General features: G+C 37.5%; 1 protein-coding gene across 4 annotated transcripts in view; it reads left to right on the forward strand.

Annotated features, from left to right (window-relative positions):
- Positions 1-349: 349 nt before the first annotated feature.
- MAPK10 (mitogen-activated protein kinase 10) overlaps positions 350-19073 on the forward strand; it is a 310548-nt gene continuing 291824 nt past the window's right edge. For 3 of the 4 annotated variants that reach the window (XM_019465215.2, XM_019465205.2, XM_019465224.2), the window contains exons 1-2: positions 354-654; positions 5665-5779. The gene's annotated coding sequence lies outside the window, so the exon portion shown is untranslated. Of the gene's footprint in view, positions 655-5664; positions 5780-19073 lie in introns of all 4 variants that reach the window. The other variant, XM_019465201.2, reaches the window with a different exon arrangement.

The raw sequence follows: 19073 nt of genomic DNA on the forward strand, positions 1-19073 counted from the left end.
GTAGTTCCTGATAGTGGCTGCCACGGAACCCTACTCCTTTCCATTTTGCCTGGTCCTCATTTCACCGGAAAACACAGTGGCTGTAGCCGCACATAGATAGACTTTTTTCCTCTTTCCCTTTCCCCCTCTTACCCCTCCCTAGACCTCTCTGGGCTTTGACGTCATGTGTGCTCCTTTCGGTTGCCATAGCAACCCCATTCCCCAAGCCCTCTGTCCGTCTCCTCTGGTAGGTTCCACAATGGTACAGGCAGCATCGCGCTGCACAATGGTTTCCAGGCAGTGAAAGAGGGTGATTCAGCAAGCCACTCTTCTTTTTTTTTTTTTTTTCCAAAAAACCTCCCCTTCTTCTTCTTCTTCTTCTTTTTTTTTTATGGGGGTGGGTGGCGCTTGTTATATGCTTACCTTTTTCTTTTCTTTTTTCATTTTTACAATTTTCCTTTTTTCTCCTCACCCCTCAATACCTAGGGGCTTGAGTGAGTTTAAGATTGGGTTTTCTTGGAAATCACCTGTCCATCACTAATTTTAAACAATTTCCCCACCTCCAAAGAATCTATTCCTTATTACAATTTGGAATGTGGTTAATGAAAAACAAGTAGGGAGGATTTCTGGGGCAAACACTGCTGGATCAGGATCGTAGTTCTCAAGCACGGAATGGTAGGTGCTCTTTGCTCATTCTGGGTTCTAACCTGTTTTTTGGAGGGTGGGGTGATGCCTATTGATTGCTCCTGGTGGGGCGGGAGAGCAAGCATGGGAGAAGTGGGAGAGATGGGGTGGAAAGCAGGTTAATGAAGTGAAGTACCTCTAAGGCAAGAAGCTACCAGCCTTTCCTTGTGTGTGGAGCATCTCTCCCCAGACTTGGGCGTGTGGAAACCTTTCTGTTTGGAGTGAGGGTTGGCAGGGGGTGGGAGGGAGCTTTCTTATTGTGACCAGGGGTTTTTAGACCAATGCAGAGCTACAGAAAGGAAGAGAAGAAAAACAGCCGGGGAGGGGGGGGGGAAGAGGGGGAAGGAGGGAGAGAGAGAAAAGGAGAGGTGGGGAGAGAGACGGAGAGAGAGAGAACAGCTGTGCTTGTTAGAAGTGCTGACCTCAGTCCTATATCTGAGAAATGCTCTGGGTTCCATAAAACATCAAAAAATCATGTCTTTAAGTATACATTTATGTTTACTTCCTGAGAGGTATAATTTAAATGAATATTTTGGAACATATTTACATATTTTTAGTAGGGAATAGTATTTATATATTTTAGTTGCAAAACTAATGGCATTACTCTTGCAGAGACATTCTAGGCTGAATTTGGGCTGGGAAGAGGAACACAGGACAGGGGTCAGGATAGAGATTAGAGAAAACATTGGCACTGCAGTCGCAAAGGTAAGGGGTCCCTTTAAGAAAGTGATCTCCTATCACAGCAGGCAGCATTTTTTTTTAATGGCAGGGTTCCCATATTCTGTGCTGGGATACTGTGTCCCCTAGAAATGTCAGAGCTCTTTTGGGAAAAAATCAGAAATGAGCATGGCAATATACTCATCAGAATTTATGTATTTGTGCCTGCAGCAAAATAAACATGATTTATTGGAAAATCTTCAAGTGAATCAAGGTTAAAGATATCTTAAGAAAAACTGTATATGCATTTTTCCCCTGTACATTGAAATCTAGAGGCTGGCTCTGCTTTTACCTCCTAACACATAACTTCCCAGGTACTGCAATTTAGCTACCGAAAAAGAATGGCTTATCCCATGGCAGTAGGCTCTGAAGGAATCACAAGGTTGTTTACATGGGCTGTCTTTGCTGCAGAGCCTGACAGTGTCTTTACAGCAGCACTGCATGCTTCTGGTGTGTTGATGATAACTTTTATGAACGAACCGGAAAGAGGCAGGCTAAGTCATGGGACAGGCCACAGTTCAGATTGCAGGAAAATAAGTGCACTCAGCATTGCCAGCCCAAGGTCCAATTTCCTCGTTGCATCCCTAGTCTGCTACTTGCCAGACCCAGGAAGATCTCACAGAATGCTGATCACCGTATTAAAAATGGTTGCAGGAATGACCACTTCTCTCAGAGTGGCTTCTGTACATTTTCTACCTTAGGTGAGCATATATGCTGCGAATATAGATAGTGATGCTCATGCATGAGCTCAGAAGCTTCAGACTCTACTTCAGAACCTTTGGATTTAGGGGCAGGACAGTTTGGATGAGCAGTTTTGCTGCTTTTGGTACGTATTCCTTTTCTGCCTCGATCTCACTCTTAATTGACATGAAGTACCAGGTTAGCTTATTTTATTACACAGAGCAAATGATTTTCTCTTCCCCACAACGGAACAGCAAATCAGATGACAAAGGTGGCATGACCTTAGATATTAAAGAGTCTTCATGCTTCCTCATTTGCACATCACTCTCTCCTGTTGTTGCAAAATATCTTTAATTTGATGGGCTCCTGGCATTACAAAATCTTCGCAGTTTTGGTAAAAAAATTTTTTTTGATGATGAGGCAGTGAGAAATCATATGTAGAGTGGAGAAATCAGCTGCCTCCAGCTTCCTGCTTGCTTGCCCCAGAACAGCATCTGCTGTTGGGAGGAGTGTGTTTGTCATGCTGGAAGGGGATGTTTATGAACAGATCCCAGAGGGACCGAGTGTGTTTTGCTGTCATTGTCTGGTATGTCTGCAGCTATTAGTATTTAATGGTTTCATAGTACGTGGTCAATGATTTTCAAGGTTAGAATGAACTGAGACTTGGTTGTGGATGCTATAAAATAAATGTACGTTTTTAAATTACAGGAAATTCATAGGATTTCCCTTGTTAGTATATCTTATAAGAATATCATAAGCGAAAGGTATCTGCCTAGCCAAAATAATATGAAAAAGCCTCCCATGTTTAAAGGTAAAGCGTCCCATATTTAAAGGTCTTTTTTTGTTTTGTTGTTGTTGTTGTTGTTGTTTAGTTTTATTGTGGCTTTATGTAAATGAATATATTTCTTTGGATGTAATCTTAGGGAAAAAGTCTTTTAATACTGATGATAAAAAATAAAGACAAACTAGGGTCTTTCTTGTTTGTGAAACATGGGGGCAAATATTCTCTCTTCCTGCTCTAGTTGTGACTTCAGGTCACATTTGGAGCTCAAAAGACTTTGCATGAAATTGGTGGGTTCAAATCAAATGATTGCTTACTTGCTTATGAGAATAATGGGTCTCAAAGCAAGTCTTCCTTCGATCAGAATAAGAAGTAAACAAATTGACACTTAAAATTCTTTCTCCATTGTGCCTACTATCTCCTCTTGTAGTCTCCTTTAAGCTTTTGGTTGGACGCTGCAACACTTGGGCAAAAAGAACCATAAAGTGTCCAGTAATGACAGAAAGGAATACAATGCTGTATTTGCTGCAGACTATTTCTTTCTTACCACACATGCATCTCTTACACCTCCTTCTGAAGACCGAAGATTTAGATAAAGTTGGGCCTATGGACTACTGGGGGAATGCTTATTGGGAAAGGAGAACAAGACCCATTTATCCCTTTAGTATATTAAATATATTTATTGCATTATATGAGTATGATATGAGACACTGCTGCTGATTAGAGAAAAGATCATGCTGTACATTGATTATTTCTCTTTGAAAGAGAAAATGTAATTTAGAATTGTAGCTTGGATTTTCAGAAATTTATCTCTCCGTACATGTTTTCATGGCAAAGTTGTAAGGTTTTGACTAAAGATTTTTCAGTTTGAGTACATTTTATCCTTATGAGAAAATCAAGGCAAAGGGTGGGGGAGAGTGAAAAATCCATATGTTTTAGGGTACTATCCTACCCTTTCCCCCATGTCTTATTGTGAATCTTGGTAGAAACTCCAAATGGAGAACTCAGGTGATATTAAAAATCCTTAAATAAAAAGAAACATTTTGGCTTGAAAAGTGCTACAAATTTATACTTATTTTTGATAAAGAATTTTCTAGGTGAATTGATGCTTTAGGTCCATAATAAGCCACTATGACCTTTCTCACTGTTCTTATCTCTGAGATGTGAAAGCCATAGGTTTATAAAGCTAATGTTCTTAGGAGTGGAAAGTAAAGATTTGAATGGAAAAAGAGATGACTCTAGGTTCCTTAGAAACATTCTTAACCCACAGTTGCTCTGAAATCTCATACAGTGTGCAGGTGTAAGTGAAATTCCCCTACAGGCCAATTAGGAATTTGCAGAGTAACCTGCTCAGTAATAAACAGGATTTTTGCTACATTGTGTGTGTGTGTGTGTGTGTGTGTGTGTGTGTGTGTGTGTGTTAGAATGCAGGGAAAAACCCCCACCACCCAGCAGTGATTTAAAGTACTAGAAATTCATCTTAGTGACTTCTCTTCATAGAAGTAAAACTGCTCCTAGTTTCTGGATGTTAACCTGCCTGGGTTCTCCATGTGCTTCCTGAAAATGGGTTTCTTCAAGTAATTGTCCTCTTCTCATACACTGGAAGTAGGATGTGAGCATTGGTAGTGAAGTAAAGCTCTTAGGCCCATTTATTGGGCAAGGTTTCTTCAGTGTCTGTACTTCCTCTGTCATTGCAGTTATCACACTATCTAGTAATTACATATTCCTGTTTCCTGTGTAAACAGATTATACTAAAGTATAATCTCCACCAAGTACTGACTGTGTCTGTTTGGCACATTGTTGGGGCTCAATAAATAGTCCTTGGATGAATGTCTCCTGTGTACAGTGTTCTCTGCTAAGTGCAATGGAAGGAAGAGTTTGGAGCCATTTGGGAGCATATAATCATTTAGGGAGATGAGGTTAAATAACAAGGATGGTGGTATATGATCAAGGGCTCCTATTAGTGATTTGACACTAAATGTAATAGGAATTCAGAGGAAAAATAAATTCCTGTCCTCTGAAATGGTGGTAGGTGACATTGGAGGTCACACTGGGATGTTCACAGAGCAGGAGAGTGTGGTGTGGAAGGAATTCTTAGCAGTAAGTTGTAAGCACCTGGCCAGGAAAGGGACTCTTAGTTGGGCCAGAGAGGATGGTTTTATTTGGATATTGTGAGCATACTTTCAAAAGTTCTAGAAATTAAAACTCATGGTTTGATAATGGGTAGAACATTGGAAATTGGTACAATCTTGGAGAATCTGGTCCATTATAATCACAAAAAGTAACAGTAACAGATTGAAGTTACAAACCTATTTTTGTAACTAGATCAGATTAGGAAAAACATACATACAGGTCTGTTTCCAGCTTCAGACCAATTTCAGTTTAGTTTTATTCTATTTCAAATACTTCAGAGGTTTTTGAACTTCTTCTTTTATCGGTAAGCATGTAACCCATTTTTCCAATGAAATCTTATGTGAAAAGCAGAATATGCAAACATGCAACGGTGGAACTGTTTCCATAGAAGCTGAGTAGGGTGCCTTGTATCTCAAAACCAAACTGATATAACAAAACCCAAATATCATGTCAGATTTTATGTCAAGATTTTAAAATATCCAGCTACTCTGGTATTGGTAACCCCAAAGTTCTTGTGCTTGTGATAAATTTGAATAGAGTAAACCAGCCTGGGATGTTTTATTCCCTCCTCCTGTGTGCCATCACTCATTTTCAATTATCTTTGTCAGTCTTTTGATTTCCTAATGCAGATGAAATTCCCATTTAAGTGTTCAAATCAAACTCATTCTGTGTTTTTGCTTTGATTTTAGGCTAGCGTGAGGAACACCAAAGGCAGGACCATCTCAGATCTTCATTATGGCAACTCATGCAAGAAGCTGTTGAATTAGAACCATTTCCTATAGATGAGAAACCATACAAGCAGTGGTGAGTTGCAAATTTAAAAATATTCCACAGCAGAAAACATATGATCTTTATAACTCATGTAAATATTGCATGTGATTTAGTGTATGGATCTGAAGAAATACTGCTCCAAATAATGTGAAGTAAAGAAATGAAAATAAACAGGACAGAATGTTTGATTGATGGTGCAGTGCTATTACTGCCACATAGAGTAGCATGAAGTCTTGGGGTACATGGGTAAATTGTGTCACACCAGGTACAGGAGGGTGCTACTGCCCTGGACGATACCAGTCTGTGTAAGATGGCTGCAGTGAACAATTTCATGTTGCTGAGTTAACAGTCGAGTGACATTATTTTTCAGTGGTTTTTATTATTTGCAACATAATTCCACATTTTACCAATTTACCCTGTAGGTAAAAGAATTGGTTCTCTGTGAAAAGAACCTGTAATGCTCAATACCTTTCAGGAATGCACACACACACACACACACACACACACACACTCACTCACTCTTATGTCAACATATAGGAATATATATAAGAATGTATATAATATATATATATATTAACATAGCATTTAGATCCTTGCAAATAAGGGGAGAGAAATCATATCACAGTTTTATAAAATGCAATTCATAGACATTTACCCTACAGATCCTTGTGCCTAATACAGCAACATTAAAAGTAGATCCAGTTTTGGGGCACCTGGGTGGCTCAGTCTGTTGAGTGTCCAACTTCAACTGAGGTCATAATCTCGTGGTTTGAGAGTTTGAGCCCCATACTGGGCTCGCTGCTGTCAACCCTGTCAGCGCAAAGCCAACTTCAACTCTTCTGTTCCCCTCTCTCTGCCCATCTCCAACTTGCGCTTTCCCCAAAATAAATAAATATATTTTAAAAAGTAGATCCAGTTTCTCTGCTAGTTGGAATAATTTTTAAAACTTATTATCTTATAAAAATATCAGCACACACAGGCAGAATATTTTTTATAAAATACTTGATGCTTTATAGTCATCAAAGTCAATAATCAATAGACTCCAGCAGAGATGAAGCAGTTATACTCTGTCAAATAACTTTGAGAAATAGTGTATGACAGCAAGATTCCAAAAGAAGCTGTTTTGAACTGGTGATCAATATATCTCTTTCGTTTGCTTAGTGGCTTATGTAACTCTGGGTAGGTGGGCTTTCTTGTGAATTAATGCATAAGCCATAACTACAGAAGACTGATGAAATTAACCCTGTACTTCTTTCACATCATGATTTTCATTACAGTCTGCTTACAGTTATATCGAGAAAGTAGATATAATAGCCATCGCTATGCTGTGCTTAATCACCATGTACTAAATGAGTGTTTGTTATTAAGGAGAATAGTATGTAATTGCCAATAATGAACCATATAGGGTCTAAAGGAAGGGCAACTTTATATGGTTGAACTTAACGTTTTGCATTATGTGTCACTCCCAGTGATGTAGAAAACATATATTGCCCCGTCTTAAACATTTACTCATTAAGCAAACGTTTATTGAGAATCTGTGATGTAGACATTATCCTTGACTCTTGGGATAGATGAAAGAGATAGTACCTGCCTTAAAGAAGCTTTCAGTCTACAGAGTGTGGTGCTTACGCTAAAATGTGCCATTAATTGGGGGGAGATAGTGTTCAAAGAGTGTGGTACTTACACACTGGGCGGTTAAATGGGTAGACATGCGGTGCTAAAGGAAGTGCCCCAGAGACTCTAATAAAGATGGGTTGGGAATTTGTCAAGGCTTCCTGAAGGGAGTGATATTTTAGCTGAATGTTAAGGACAATGAGAAATAATCAGTGGAAGGGAACAGTGGGAATACTTTTCAAGGGCCCAAAGGTTTAACAGAGTATGATTTTTTGGGAGCACACTGTGCCATTTACTGTGCTAGGGCATAAATGGGGGTGTAGAAATGAAACTGAAGAGGGGTACCGGAGACATATCATGAAGGATCTCTTAAATAAAGCTAAAAAATTTGGACTTTATGCCAATATGAAGAGCTTTTAAAATATTCTAAGTAGGAGAATGACACGATCAGGTTTATTTTTTAATTGTGAAATATATCATAGACACAGAAACGTGTATAAAACAAATATAGTTTAAGGAATAATTATAAAGCAAACCTCATATAACCACCATTCATATTAAGGAATAGACTCTTAGTAAGTACCTATGTGTTCCTTTAAGATCACATGCTTTTTCTTCTCCACTAAAGGTGACCACTAATCACTATTTTGCCTCTTATCACATTTGTTCCTTGTTCCTTTGCTTTTCTTTGTAGGTTTTCCATCTTACAGTCATACTATATATATACATATATATATGTATGTATATATATTCTTAATCAACTGATTTTGCTGAACATTATAAGATTCTTCTACATTAATGTATGTAGTTTATTCATTTAATTATGTAGTATTCTACTCCATGAATATACCAAATTTACTTATCCATTTTACTGTTGGTGAATATTTGGATTGTTTCTGTATTACTTATGCTAATTTATGTGCATAACCTTTATTTATATATATATAAATATATTTATTAAATATATTTATTAAATATATTTATTATAAATAATATATTTGTAATAAAGTTATTAGTTATATATAGTTATATATATAGTTACTCATAGATTCTAGTATACATGTGTAAAATCTTCTTCAGGAAAGGAACTACTGAATTTGGGGGTATGTGCACATTCAGGTTTTCCAAATAATGCTAGAATATTGTCCCCATATCGGTTATATCAGTTTACACTCCCATCAGCAAGGGAAGTTCTCTATTCTCACCAACATTTCATTTATAAGTTCTTAAGTTTCACTAATCAGGTGGATACATAATTGTACTCATGGAAGTATTAATTGGCTTTTTGCTGATTACTAATGAGGAAGAACATCTTTTCATTTTTTATTGGTCATTTGATTTTCTTTTGTGAAGTACCTACTCAAGTGTTTATGAGATTTGTCTTTCAAAATAATAACTAGCATTTATTGTGTTCTTACTGTGTAATTGCTTGTGCTAAGCACTTTGCAAGGCATTTAATCTTCATATCATCCTTATGATTTACAGATAAGGGAACTCAGGTTTAGAGATGTTAAATAACTTGCTAACAGTCATACAGCTAAGAGACAGATTTAGCATTTGGGGGCTTTCGGACCCCAGAGTTCTTCAATTTCTTGGATAGCCTTTGGAAGAAGATAGACTGAGTCAGAGAGAACACCTAATGTGGTCTATTGAAGGAATCCAGTTAAAAAATCATAGGAACATAAACCAAAGAATCACCAGTAAAATGTAAGTACAAAGCAACTGGACTCAGTACTGAATGTTGTGGGTAAAGAAGAGGCAGAATATATAAAGTCTTGTTACTTGTTGGTTAGGTATAGTCAACATTAGTCATACAGTGTATATTTATATTCCAGGTGTTGTGATTAGGTGTAAAGAATTATGATTCCATGATTCAATAAGAGATGAATTTAGTTCTGGGTACCTGGGTGGCTCAGCCAGTTAAGTGTTCAACTCTTGATTTCAGCTCAGGACATGATCTCATGGTTCCCTAGATCAAGCCCCGCGTGGAGCTCTGTGCTCTGCCTCTGCTTCTCTCTCTACCCCTCCCCTGCTCTCTCTCTCAAAATAAGTAAATATTAAAAAAAAAAAAGAAATGAATTTAGTTCATGGGACCATCAAATTTAGGGTAGAGAGACCACCGTGTTCATTCAACTCTTCACTGTTTTAAAATGTGGAACCTGGTGCAAAAAGAGCTTAAGTGGCTTGTTCAAGATCACATGTTATGAAGTGTCAGATAAAGACTAGATATCAGGCTGGCAAAGAATGCAAAGGAGTAACAACTTGCCTGATTTTTAAATTACTTGAAAATGCAATCAACTTACTTTATCTGCTAAACATTTAAAAAATTGTTTTTAACTTTTATCTATTTTTGAGAGACACAGAATGCAAGCAGGACAGAGGCAGACAGAGAGGGAGACAAAGAATCTGAAGCAGGCTCCAGGCTCTGAGCTGTCATCACAGGGCCTGACACGGGGCTTGAACCCATGAACTGTGAGATCATGACCTGAGCTGAAGTCGGACGCTTAACTGACTCAGCCACCAGGAGCCCCTGCTAAACGTTTTTGTTTTTGTTTTTGTTTGTTTTTTAAGTCAGTTGCCTCATCATCGTTGTTAGGTGGTTTATTTAATGTAGTCTAGAATTCTATTTGCCTGCCCATGATTCTACCAATGGAGCCACCAGATCTGATTTGCTATTGTTACCATGTAACTGCTCTGCTTACCTTTGATACGCTCCATTGGCTATGTAATAAGTTCACTTTTCCTTAACATATACCATACTCCCATTCACCCCCATTTTAGTAACTGGTGATCTTTCGAATTGCCTGGGGACACTAATGTGCTTCATTCTCATCACACACACTCAAATGTTTCTTACCTCTGTGATTTACTTCATACTGTCTATTCTGCCTATATTCATCCCACCCAATCTTTACTTAGTCATTAGCCAACTTTTAAGGCATTTGCAATTGAAAGAATGGTCTGGGGACCAGCAGCGTGAGCATCATGGGCATCATCTGGGGCTTGGTAGAAAAGCCATATCTCACGTCCCATCCAGATACCCTGGCTCAGAATCTTTCAAACAAGATTCTCACATGATTTCAAGTCTTGGAAGTACTGCGGAGACTCACTCTAGACTTCTCAGGTGTTACCAGAAACCTTCCCTGACTCCTTCCATTGGGAATGCCTTCCTGGTGTTCTCAAAGTAGACTAGGTATATCTATCTCATTGTATTACATAAATAGTAGCATGTTTTACTATTTATGTGTCTGTGTCTGTGCCTTAGCTTGTGAGTAATTTGACCCAGATCTAATTATCTTTTGGTTTTCCATGCCTAGCACAGTGCCTAATACTTGGTAATACTGAACAAATGTTTGTTGAATGATTGTTTGATGAAAGAAAGAAAACAGAGCAGGAGATAGATACATAGAAAGATAGAAATAGAAGTACGAAAGAGAATCATAAGGAGAAAAGGCATAAAGCCAAAGGAACTTCATAGAGAAAAAGGTAGACTAAAAAAATTTTTTTTAATATCTCTGGATACAATCTGGAAAGCAGCCTGACAGTCTACAATCTTATTTAAGTAGATTATGTGATAAATGTGAATATTGTTGGCCAAATCCCTCAGAAGCAAAGATTACTTTAATTTTTTATATAATTACAGTATAGTTTTATTGTTGTTGTTTTTGTTGAGTAAATTTTGCTAAAATTTGTTTTACTTTCCTAAACAAAGTATTCTACTTAACTAATCAGAGATTGTTCAGAGTACTGTGGAAAGTGGATAGAGGCTGCAGGTTTGTTTGAAGCTGTATAGAAGACAGAAATAAGAGGCCAGTGAGTGGAGAATAGGCACCATACATAAGAGACCTTTCTGATGGTTAGAATTATTTGTAAGTCCATGCTTTTAGAAGAATAGTGAATTTTCCAGCACTGCATTTAACCATCTTCATGTTTGACCAAATACGACGAACATGTTAGAGATGATACTACTTGATGTGAGAGATTGAACTCAGTGACTTCTAAGGTCTAGGGTTCTTGTGAATTATGAGTCTATAATTGTTCAGAGTAGTGCTGGAAGGAAGAGGGTTATAATACATGATTAGAATAGTGGATAACATTTATTGAGTGATTACTTGTGCCACTCACCGTGCAAAGCACTTTGCATGCACTAATTCATTTAATCCTCACAGGAATCCTACTGAGCATTTCCATTTTATAAATGATGAAACTGAAGCATGGGAGATTTAGTAACTTGCCCTAGATCATGCAGCTAGTGTTGGTAGAGCCCAGGGAGTCCAACTGGGGAGCACTTCCTTTTTTATCACTGTGTTGAATCCTTCTCAATATTAAAGATGAAAGTTGGACTCAGTGGAGCTTTAAAACATTGATGTGGTTTAAATTCCAAGTAAGTGTGCTAACAGGAATTCTAAGAAATGATAACATAATCAAAGTAAAAAGAGATAGAAATGAGTGTAACGGGTTTGTGGAACCAAATGCCTTACATATGAGATGAATTAAGAGGATATTCAGAAATTTGTCATTATGGTGCCATTTTGTCTTGTTTTTCAATGGCTACAAGCTACCAAGATGGGAAACCAAGTCCTCAGGAGTATAGTTCACCCTAGTAAAAACAGCGTAACTAGCCCTCATATTGTATAAAAGTTTAAAGGCTTTTCACCAATTGGTGGAACCTCAGGCTGTATCTCCTGGGAAGATGGATTTGGGACTGTCACTGTTTGAGAGGTCCCAAGTAATTTGATGTCCTACTAGGAAAATAATAAGGTGGTCTTTATAAGTTGGCATTTTACTGGAGTTTATTTGAAGAGTAAGTTAGCTTAAATTTTAGCATGTCTCAGATTCTTCGTAGATAATTCTGTGTATTCGAATAACCACTATTAGAGGAACTACTATTAAAATGAAAGTATGAGATCTTAATGAAAATTTGGTTAACACAAAAAATGTTTTCAGGGGCACCTGGGTGGCTCAGTCAGTTAGGTGTCTGACTTTGGCTCAGGTCATGATCTTGTGGTTTGTGAGTTCGAGCCCCGTGTTGGTCTCTGTGCTAACAGCTTGGAGCTTGGAGCCTGCTTCGGATTCTGTGTCTCCTCCTTTCTCTGCCCCTTCCCCGCTCACACTCTGTCTCTCTCAATAATAAATAAATGTTAAAAAAAAAAATAAAGAAAATAAAAACAAAAACAAAAAAACGTGTTCAGATTAGGGCCTGTTGGAAAATTTAGTCCATAGTGTAGCAGCATTCATTACATGTGATAATCTATTATTTATAGTGCAGATATCAGAAATTATACATGCTGGATATCTCACAGTTTTCTTTCTAGTTGTACTTTTGGAAATTCTAGGTGGTTTGTTTGTTCTTTAGATCCTTAAGTCCCACTTTTTTTTTTGGTCCCCTAAGGCCCACTTTTAAGCACCTTTAAATTTGAGAGTGGATAACTTTGATGATATTGTCTTTAGAAAATCATTTATAAGTCTTAAGAATCAAAATAATTCTTTTTTGAAATTTAATTTAATAAGATTTAAAGATATTCTACTCCCTTACTCCCCTCTAAAAGATTGAATAAAACATGTTAGGCAAAACCTGTGTGAAATAGTGGGTAGGAAACAAGTTAAACTATTTTTTGTCTTTTATGAGTTTAAGCCAAATACATCATGTCATATGTCTGTTGACTGTCCTCTTGCCAACCAGGGTCCAGGTCAGCAACGTGGACTGTCACAGGCAATCATATCTGTTATGTTTCACTTCTTGTTAGTCTTGGTCCTGAGTACAGATGTCTGGCTCTGTGTTATAATTTAAGGAGCCAAAACACCCTCTAGTTTTCTGCTTCTGAACCTGATATAATGTGTGAAATTCTCACTTACTTCTTTGGTTGAAGACTGTTTCTATTAAAATAGAAATTTTGTGAGGTAAATTGTTCGTTCCTTTTAATTAAAGCATGAGATGATACTCAAAAGGCCAGGACCAAGTGGACTACCTTGGTGAGGGTCACCTTGGCCAATGAAGGTACTTCATGAGAAGGGAAAGCAGCTTCATGGACAGCTGGAAGGGAAGAATAGGCCAGATGGAGGCTTACAAGAGTCTTGAAGACAGACTTACCAATGCTCAATTTTGCTTTACCTGACCCCCTTTAGTTATCTTTAGCTTCATATCATCACTCTAAATCAAAAGATAAGATATTTGAGTTATAGGAAGTCACTTCTGATTATTAAGACATCATTATCCATGAGGGAGATAGTTTATGCACAGGCAACCAAACTGACTGCATCTACTTTCCAGATTTGTATCATTCTTTATATTAAAATTATCTGCTGCTATTAAAGGGCTAGTGTGCACAAATGTTTGCTCATTGATTTACCTATGAGAGGGATCTATTAAAATTTGCCTTTAAAAATCATGGTTTCCAAGCTGTACTGGGATTTGCCAACATATCAGGTGAAACTATTGGCATCTTGATTACCTAAGCTATCATATCAATACAACAGATTTACATGAGGGTTAACAGATATTTTCAATGGACAGATTACTGTGGTAGAATCTTTGAAGAATGAATAAGATACACTTATTTCCTCCTTCCCTTCCTCCCTTCGTTCCTTTTCCTTCCTTCATTCCTTCCTTTGATCCTCCCTTCCTTCCTTTCTTCCTCCTTCCCTTCCTTCCTTCCTTCCTTCCTTCCTTCCTTCCTTCCTTCCTTCCTTCCCTCTTTCCCTCCTTCCCTCCTTCCCTCCTTCCCTCCTTCTCCCTCAAATATTTACTGGCTGTCTCCTCTATGCTAGGTGCAGCAGCAATAAAGATAAATTCTATTTAGTCCCTGCCCTTAAGCAGCTCATTACCAAATCTGGGGCCTTGGGATGGGGAGAGAAAGGGAAAACACTTGTAAATAGATGAATCTCACACATAGGATAGTTGCTTTAATACATCCTGAGTTCAGGGAATAGTACAATTACAAAGTCAACTACTCTATTGGGATTCTGCAGAAAGACATGAGTACCAGTGTTCTAAAGCAGCAGTTCTCAGACTTTGTGGTCTCATGATCCTTTTACGCTCTTAAAAATGGTTAACCATGAGCTTTTGTTTATGTGGGTTATATCCATTGGTATAAACCATATTAGAAATTAAGATATAAATTTAAAATATTTGTGTAATTCATTTATGAATTAGCAACAGTAAACCCATTGCATGTTAACATAAAGTATATATCTTTTTATGAAAATTATTTTTTACAAAGCAGAAATAGTAGTTACAAAGTGGCATTGTTTTATATTTTTGCTTATCTGTTTTATGATTAGTTTAAAAGAAGATGGCTGAATTCTCTTATATACTTATAGCTTCCATCTGTTGTTATATAACACATCATGCAGCCTCTTGAAGACTCTACTGTACATCTGAGAGTAAATGCGAGTGAAGGCAGCAAAATATTTCTTATAATTATTTGGAATTAGTTTTGACCTCAGGGATCTCCCCCTCTGCCTAAAGGAGGTCTTGGAGATACTCAAGGGGTCTTGTGTACTATACTTTGAAAACCACTTCTAAAAAGTATCTGTTGTGTGTAATGAATTAATATCTCTTTTATGCATCTAGAATGGTACTAATTGTGTACCAGCCTTAGAAAAACAGAAAATAGTATGCTTGGTTATTCAGAGGAGGAACTCTAGTTGAGAAAGACTATAAGACTGTAACCTCGATGAAGGCAGAGAGATCAATTTATCTTTTTTACTCACTAGCTGTCACAGGGCCTGACACATAGTTGACTTTCTGGAAATTTCAATGATAAAACATTCTGCTAAGACTGCTATGTACTTTCATAAGTCATTATAAATCTGGGGAGAATATGGTGAGTGCCACAATGTTAAATGCGTGTTGTGGAGTTGGAGGGAGTAGGTATTTTCAACTGAGGTATTAGAAGGGATTCATGGAGGAGAGGGCATTGGAGTGGAGTTGTAAAGATAATTTGGTAGTCAGTGTTGGAGTTGGAAAGGTCACTTCTAGTAGGAGAAACAGAATAAGCAAGGATAAGAGTGGGTTTGGGGTTCGGAAGTTTAGGTTGTGACTTAGGGATGGAGAACATGGCAGTCAGAGATATGGTAGAGAAAATAGATTGGAGCCAGACTGAGGGAGATTGTGAATGATCTATGAAGGAGTTTGGGTCTGTTTCTATAGACAATGAAGAGCAATTCTGTTTTCCGAGCAGGCTTAAGAAAATGATCTTAGCAGCAATGTTGAGAGTGGTTTGGAGAGGAGCGAGAATGGAGGCAGGATGAGCACTTACAGGAAAGAAGGAAATGATAATCCAGTTTGAAGAAGACAGTAAGAACCAGACCAGTGGAAAGGGATCTAGTATATAGGAAGGCTTCCAGGTTTCAGGGAATTTGGAGTAAGAAGTTGTAAAAGAGGTAGTGTTTCAGTCAGTAAGGAAGGAAAATCCTGGATTATTTATGAGTTCATTATAAGTCCAGTCACAGTATTAATAAGCAGTTTTACACAGGTCCTTGGGCTTTGGTTTTTCCATTTGTAAAATGTAGAAATGGATTGCTTGCCTATTTGTGTCACAAGAGTCCCTGTAAGGATGTAAGGATAAATGAGCTGTTTTGACAGAAAAGCGCTGTTCATCTAAGCCATCAATAATAAAAATGAGAATGTTTGCCAGGTGCTTTTGCTCCTATGTTGAAGGCTGCTATGTAAATATGAAATACTGCCTGGAACTATTGTCACTGTTAATAATAGTAAAGTCATTACCACAAAATGCCTACGTAGCAAACTTGTTCTCTGTCAATTCTAAAGTGAGAAGATGAAGCCAGGCATGAAGTCCATTCTATTTTGTTTGTTATGAATTTTGCTTGTTGTAAACTATTTTCCTGGTTAGTAGAAAGCCATTTTAATAGTATTCAGATTTCATTGTATCTCATTATTTTCATCACTCTATTCTGGTCAGGTTTTCCATCACTATCAGGGGCCTCATTATCCTGACTTTTGCATTCTATGCAAATGGAAGTGGGACTACATTTGATGTGTCAGTACTTGCATCTGTGCTTTTGTTAATTGTGGCTCCTTCCATTAATTTAACACATAACTATATGGTATGCTCCAGAGATAGAATGCTTGGGTTCAAACCCAAATTCTATTACTTCATATGAAATCCTGGCTAAATCACATGATCTCTTAAGATTCAGTTTCTTTACCTGGAAAATGGTACTAATAATGGTGCTAATCTCATATGGCTATTGTGAAAGTAATGAATGCAAAGCACATAGCCTTAAGTGCTCAGTAACTGCACGGTGTTGTTGTTTTTGACCAAATTTATTACCATTGTCATCAACATATCGGTTTTTTTTTCTAATCAGGATCTTTTTCCATACTTTTTAAATTCATTATTTGTCTTCCAATAATTAATTTGTGACCACACAATTAATCATCCACCTTTTCTTTACCTAGAATAACATTTTGAAGAATTCCCCAAATTTTAAATTTTACTAATTTTATATATATATCTATATCTGTATCTATATCTTATCTCCCTCCTGGGCTTTGTTTTACCCAGCAAATCAAGTATTTAATTCTGCTGTGAATGTAAGGGATCCAATGACTTGTTCTAACCATCTGACTGGTATTATTTCCCATGGCACACTGCTATCCTCCCACACAATGTTTCTGTAGACAGAATTCTCTTGCCATCTTCCTTTTTACTCTAGTATTTTGTTCAATCTGTTCTCAAGATCTCTAACAGTCTGTTTCTGTCCTTGATATTGATCATGCCTCTAAAGGCACCTTCCCATATTAGCTCGGATCCATTGAGATCTGTTTGGAACATACATCACGCCCCCCGATGTATAGTGCGTGGTTGGGGCCACCACCAAACCTGTGCTCTGCTCACCAAACCAAGGCTCATTTTTTAATTTATGTAAGTACTTGAATATTCACCACCATTTCTCTCCACATTGTCTCTAACTTCTATGAGACAGGAACCAAATGAAGTCAGTGGTCTTGCTTCCTATCAAAAGTTGATTCGTATTTGTTAACAGTCAATCTATTCAAACTGTAGTGGGCAGAATGAAAATGACTATTGAAAATAGCTGCTATCAGAGGAGGAAAAATGACTGAGTAGTAAGGCAAATCAGAATAAATTAGCATTTAGTCAGTTTTATCTTTTACTATTCCAGTATTGAGTATTTGTTTAGAAATTGTAGAAATTGTTTAATTTAGATGAATATACCAGGAGGGAGTTTCCTTTTTGAAAATTATGATACGTAATCTGGTATTAGGTGACTGAGATTTCAGTTTAGCACCTTGACTTTACCTATCTTTTGGAATAATGGGGTACACTTACTTTAGCCATCTGTTAGTTGTGTGATATTGGCCATGTTACCTAATGCCTGGTTTCTGTTTTCTTATCTGTAAAATGGGAACGACACGATCATCTGTCTCAAAATGTAGTTCTGAGAATTTAAATTAATTTTCACAAGAGATATAAGATGTAAGAGATAGGAAGTTATTAGAACAATGCCTGGCACAGAACAAAATTTCAGTACCTATTAGCAAATATTATTACCCACCTGAAACAGCATGATGGTTAAAAGCTTGATTCTGTATCACTTACTACTTGGGTAATTTTGGACTCTTTTTATAACCTCTCTGAGCCTCTGTTTCATTTTAATTTGGACAATGATGATATCTACTTCACAGGGTTTATGTGAGGAATAAATGGAAATCACTTAGTATAACTTTCATTGACTATTAGCTATTATTTTTTTAATCCTTATGACACATGCATTATCTAGTAATTATGATAATAAATATTTACAGAGGACTTACTCTGAGCCAGGCAGTATCCCAAGTATATTACATGTATTATCTCATTTATTCTTCACAATACTCACAATGAGGTAGGTACTATTATTATACCCATTTTACAGATGAGGCAAATTGAGGCATAGAGAGGTTAAGAACATGTTCAAGCTCTTACAGTTAGTAGGTGGTAGAGCACAATCTGTGCATTTATGCATTGAACTTTATTGCCTCTTATGAAGATAAAACAGTTGAATGAAATGTCTGGAGAATAAAATTAGACTCTCAGGCTAATGATTGAGGTTGTTACTGTGTCTTGCCCTCTTGTAAACCCTAAATCTATTCATATGGTGACATCAACCTGGTTAAAAAAAAGATTAGTAAGTAGCACTAAAGAAGAAAACAATGTGAAGCAGTGTTTTGAGAGGGGAACCTGATGTCTCTGTCGTTGTGTCTGGAAGTGAAGTCTCTGATCCTTCTCGCCCAAGGTAATATCTTACTGTCGTGGGGATGCTATAAGAGCAAGGTTCACATGAAGACTTCTGGTTTTATTCAGTTTCAACGTCTTCCCTTTTTCTGGCTGCTTGCCTCAGTCACTGCATGACTCCGAGGCCCCAAACAATTGCACGTATCTGTTATTTCTTTATTTTTAGTTTTTGAAATCTTATTTTGGTGGGATTTATACTCCGCATGTCCCTGGTGATAGTTGGGATGATGTTGTCTTGTACTGCAGCTCCCCTGTTACACCCTGTGTGATAGGATGGTAGAATAGTCCCCGATGGCAGGGTGGGGGCCCTGAAGGACTTCCTCCCTCAGGCCACACAGATGGGGATTCACATTTCCAGTCTGACATTGGGCAATTCATTAATGCTTTTAAGACTTAGTTTCTTTTTATAGGGGCACCTGGGTGGCTCAGTCGCTTGAGCAGTAGGACTCTTG

This window comes from Panthera pardus, unplaced genomic scaffold, assembly GCF_024362965.1.
Source record: "Panthera pardus isolate Hobbes unplaced genomic scaffold, ASM2436296v1 HiC_scaffold_13, whole genome shotgun sequence".
NCBI lineage: Eukaryota > Metazoa > Chordata > Mammalia > Carnivora > Felidae > Panthera > Panthera pardus.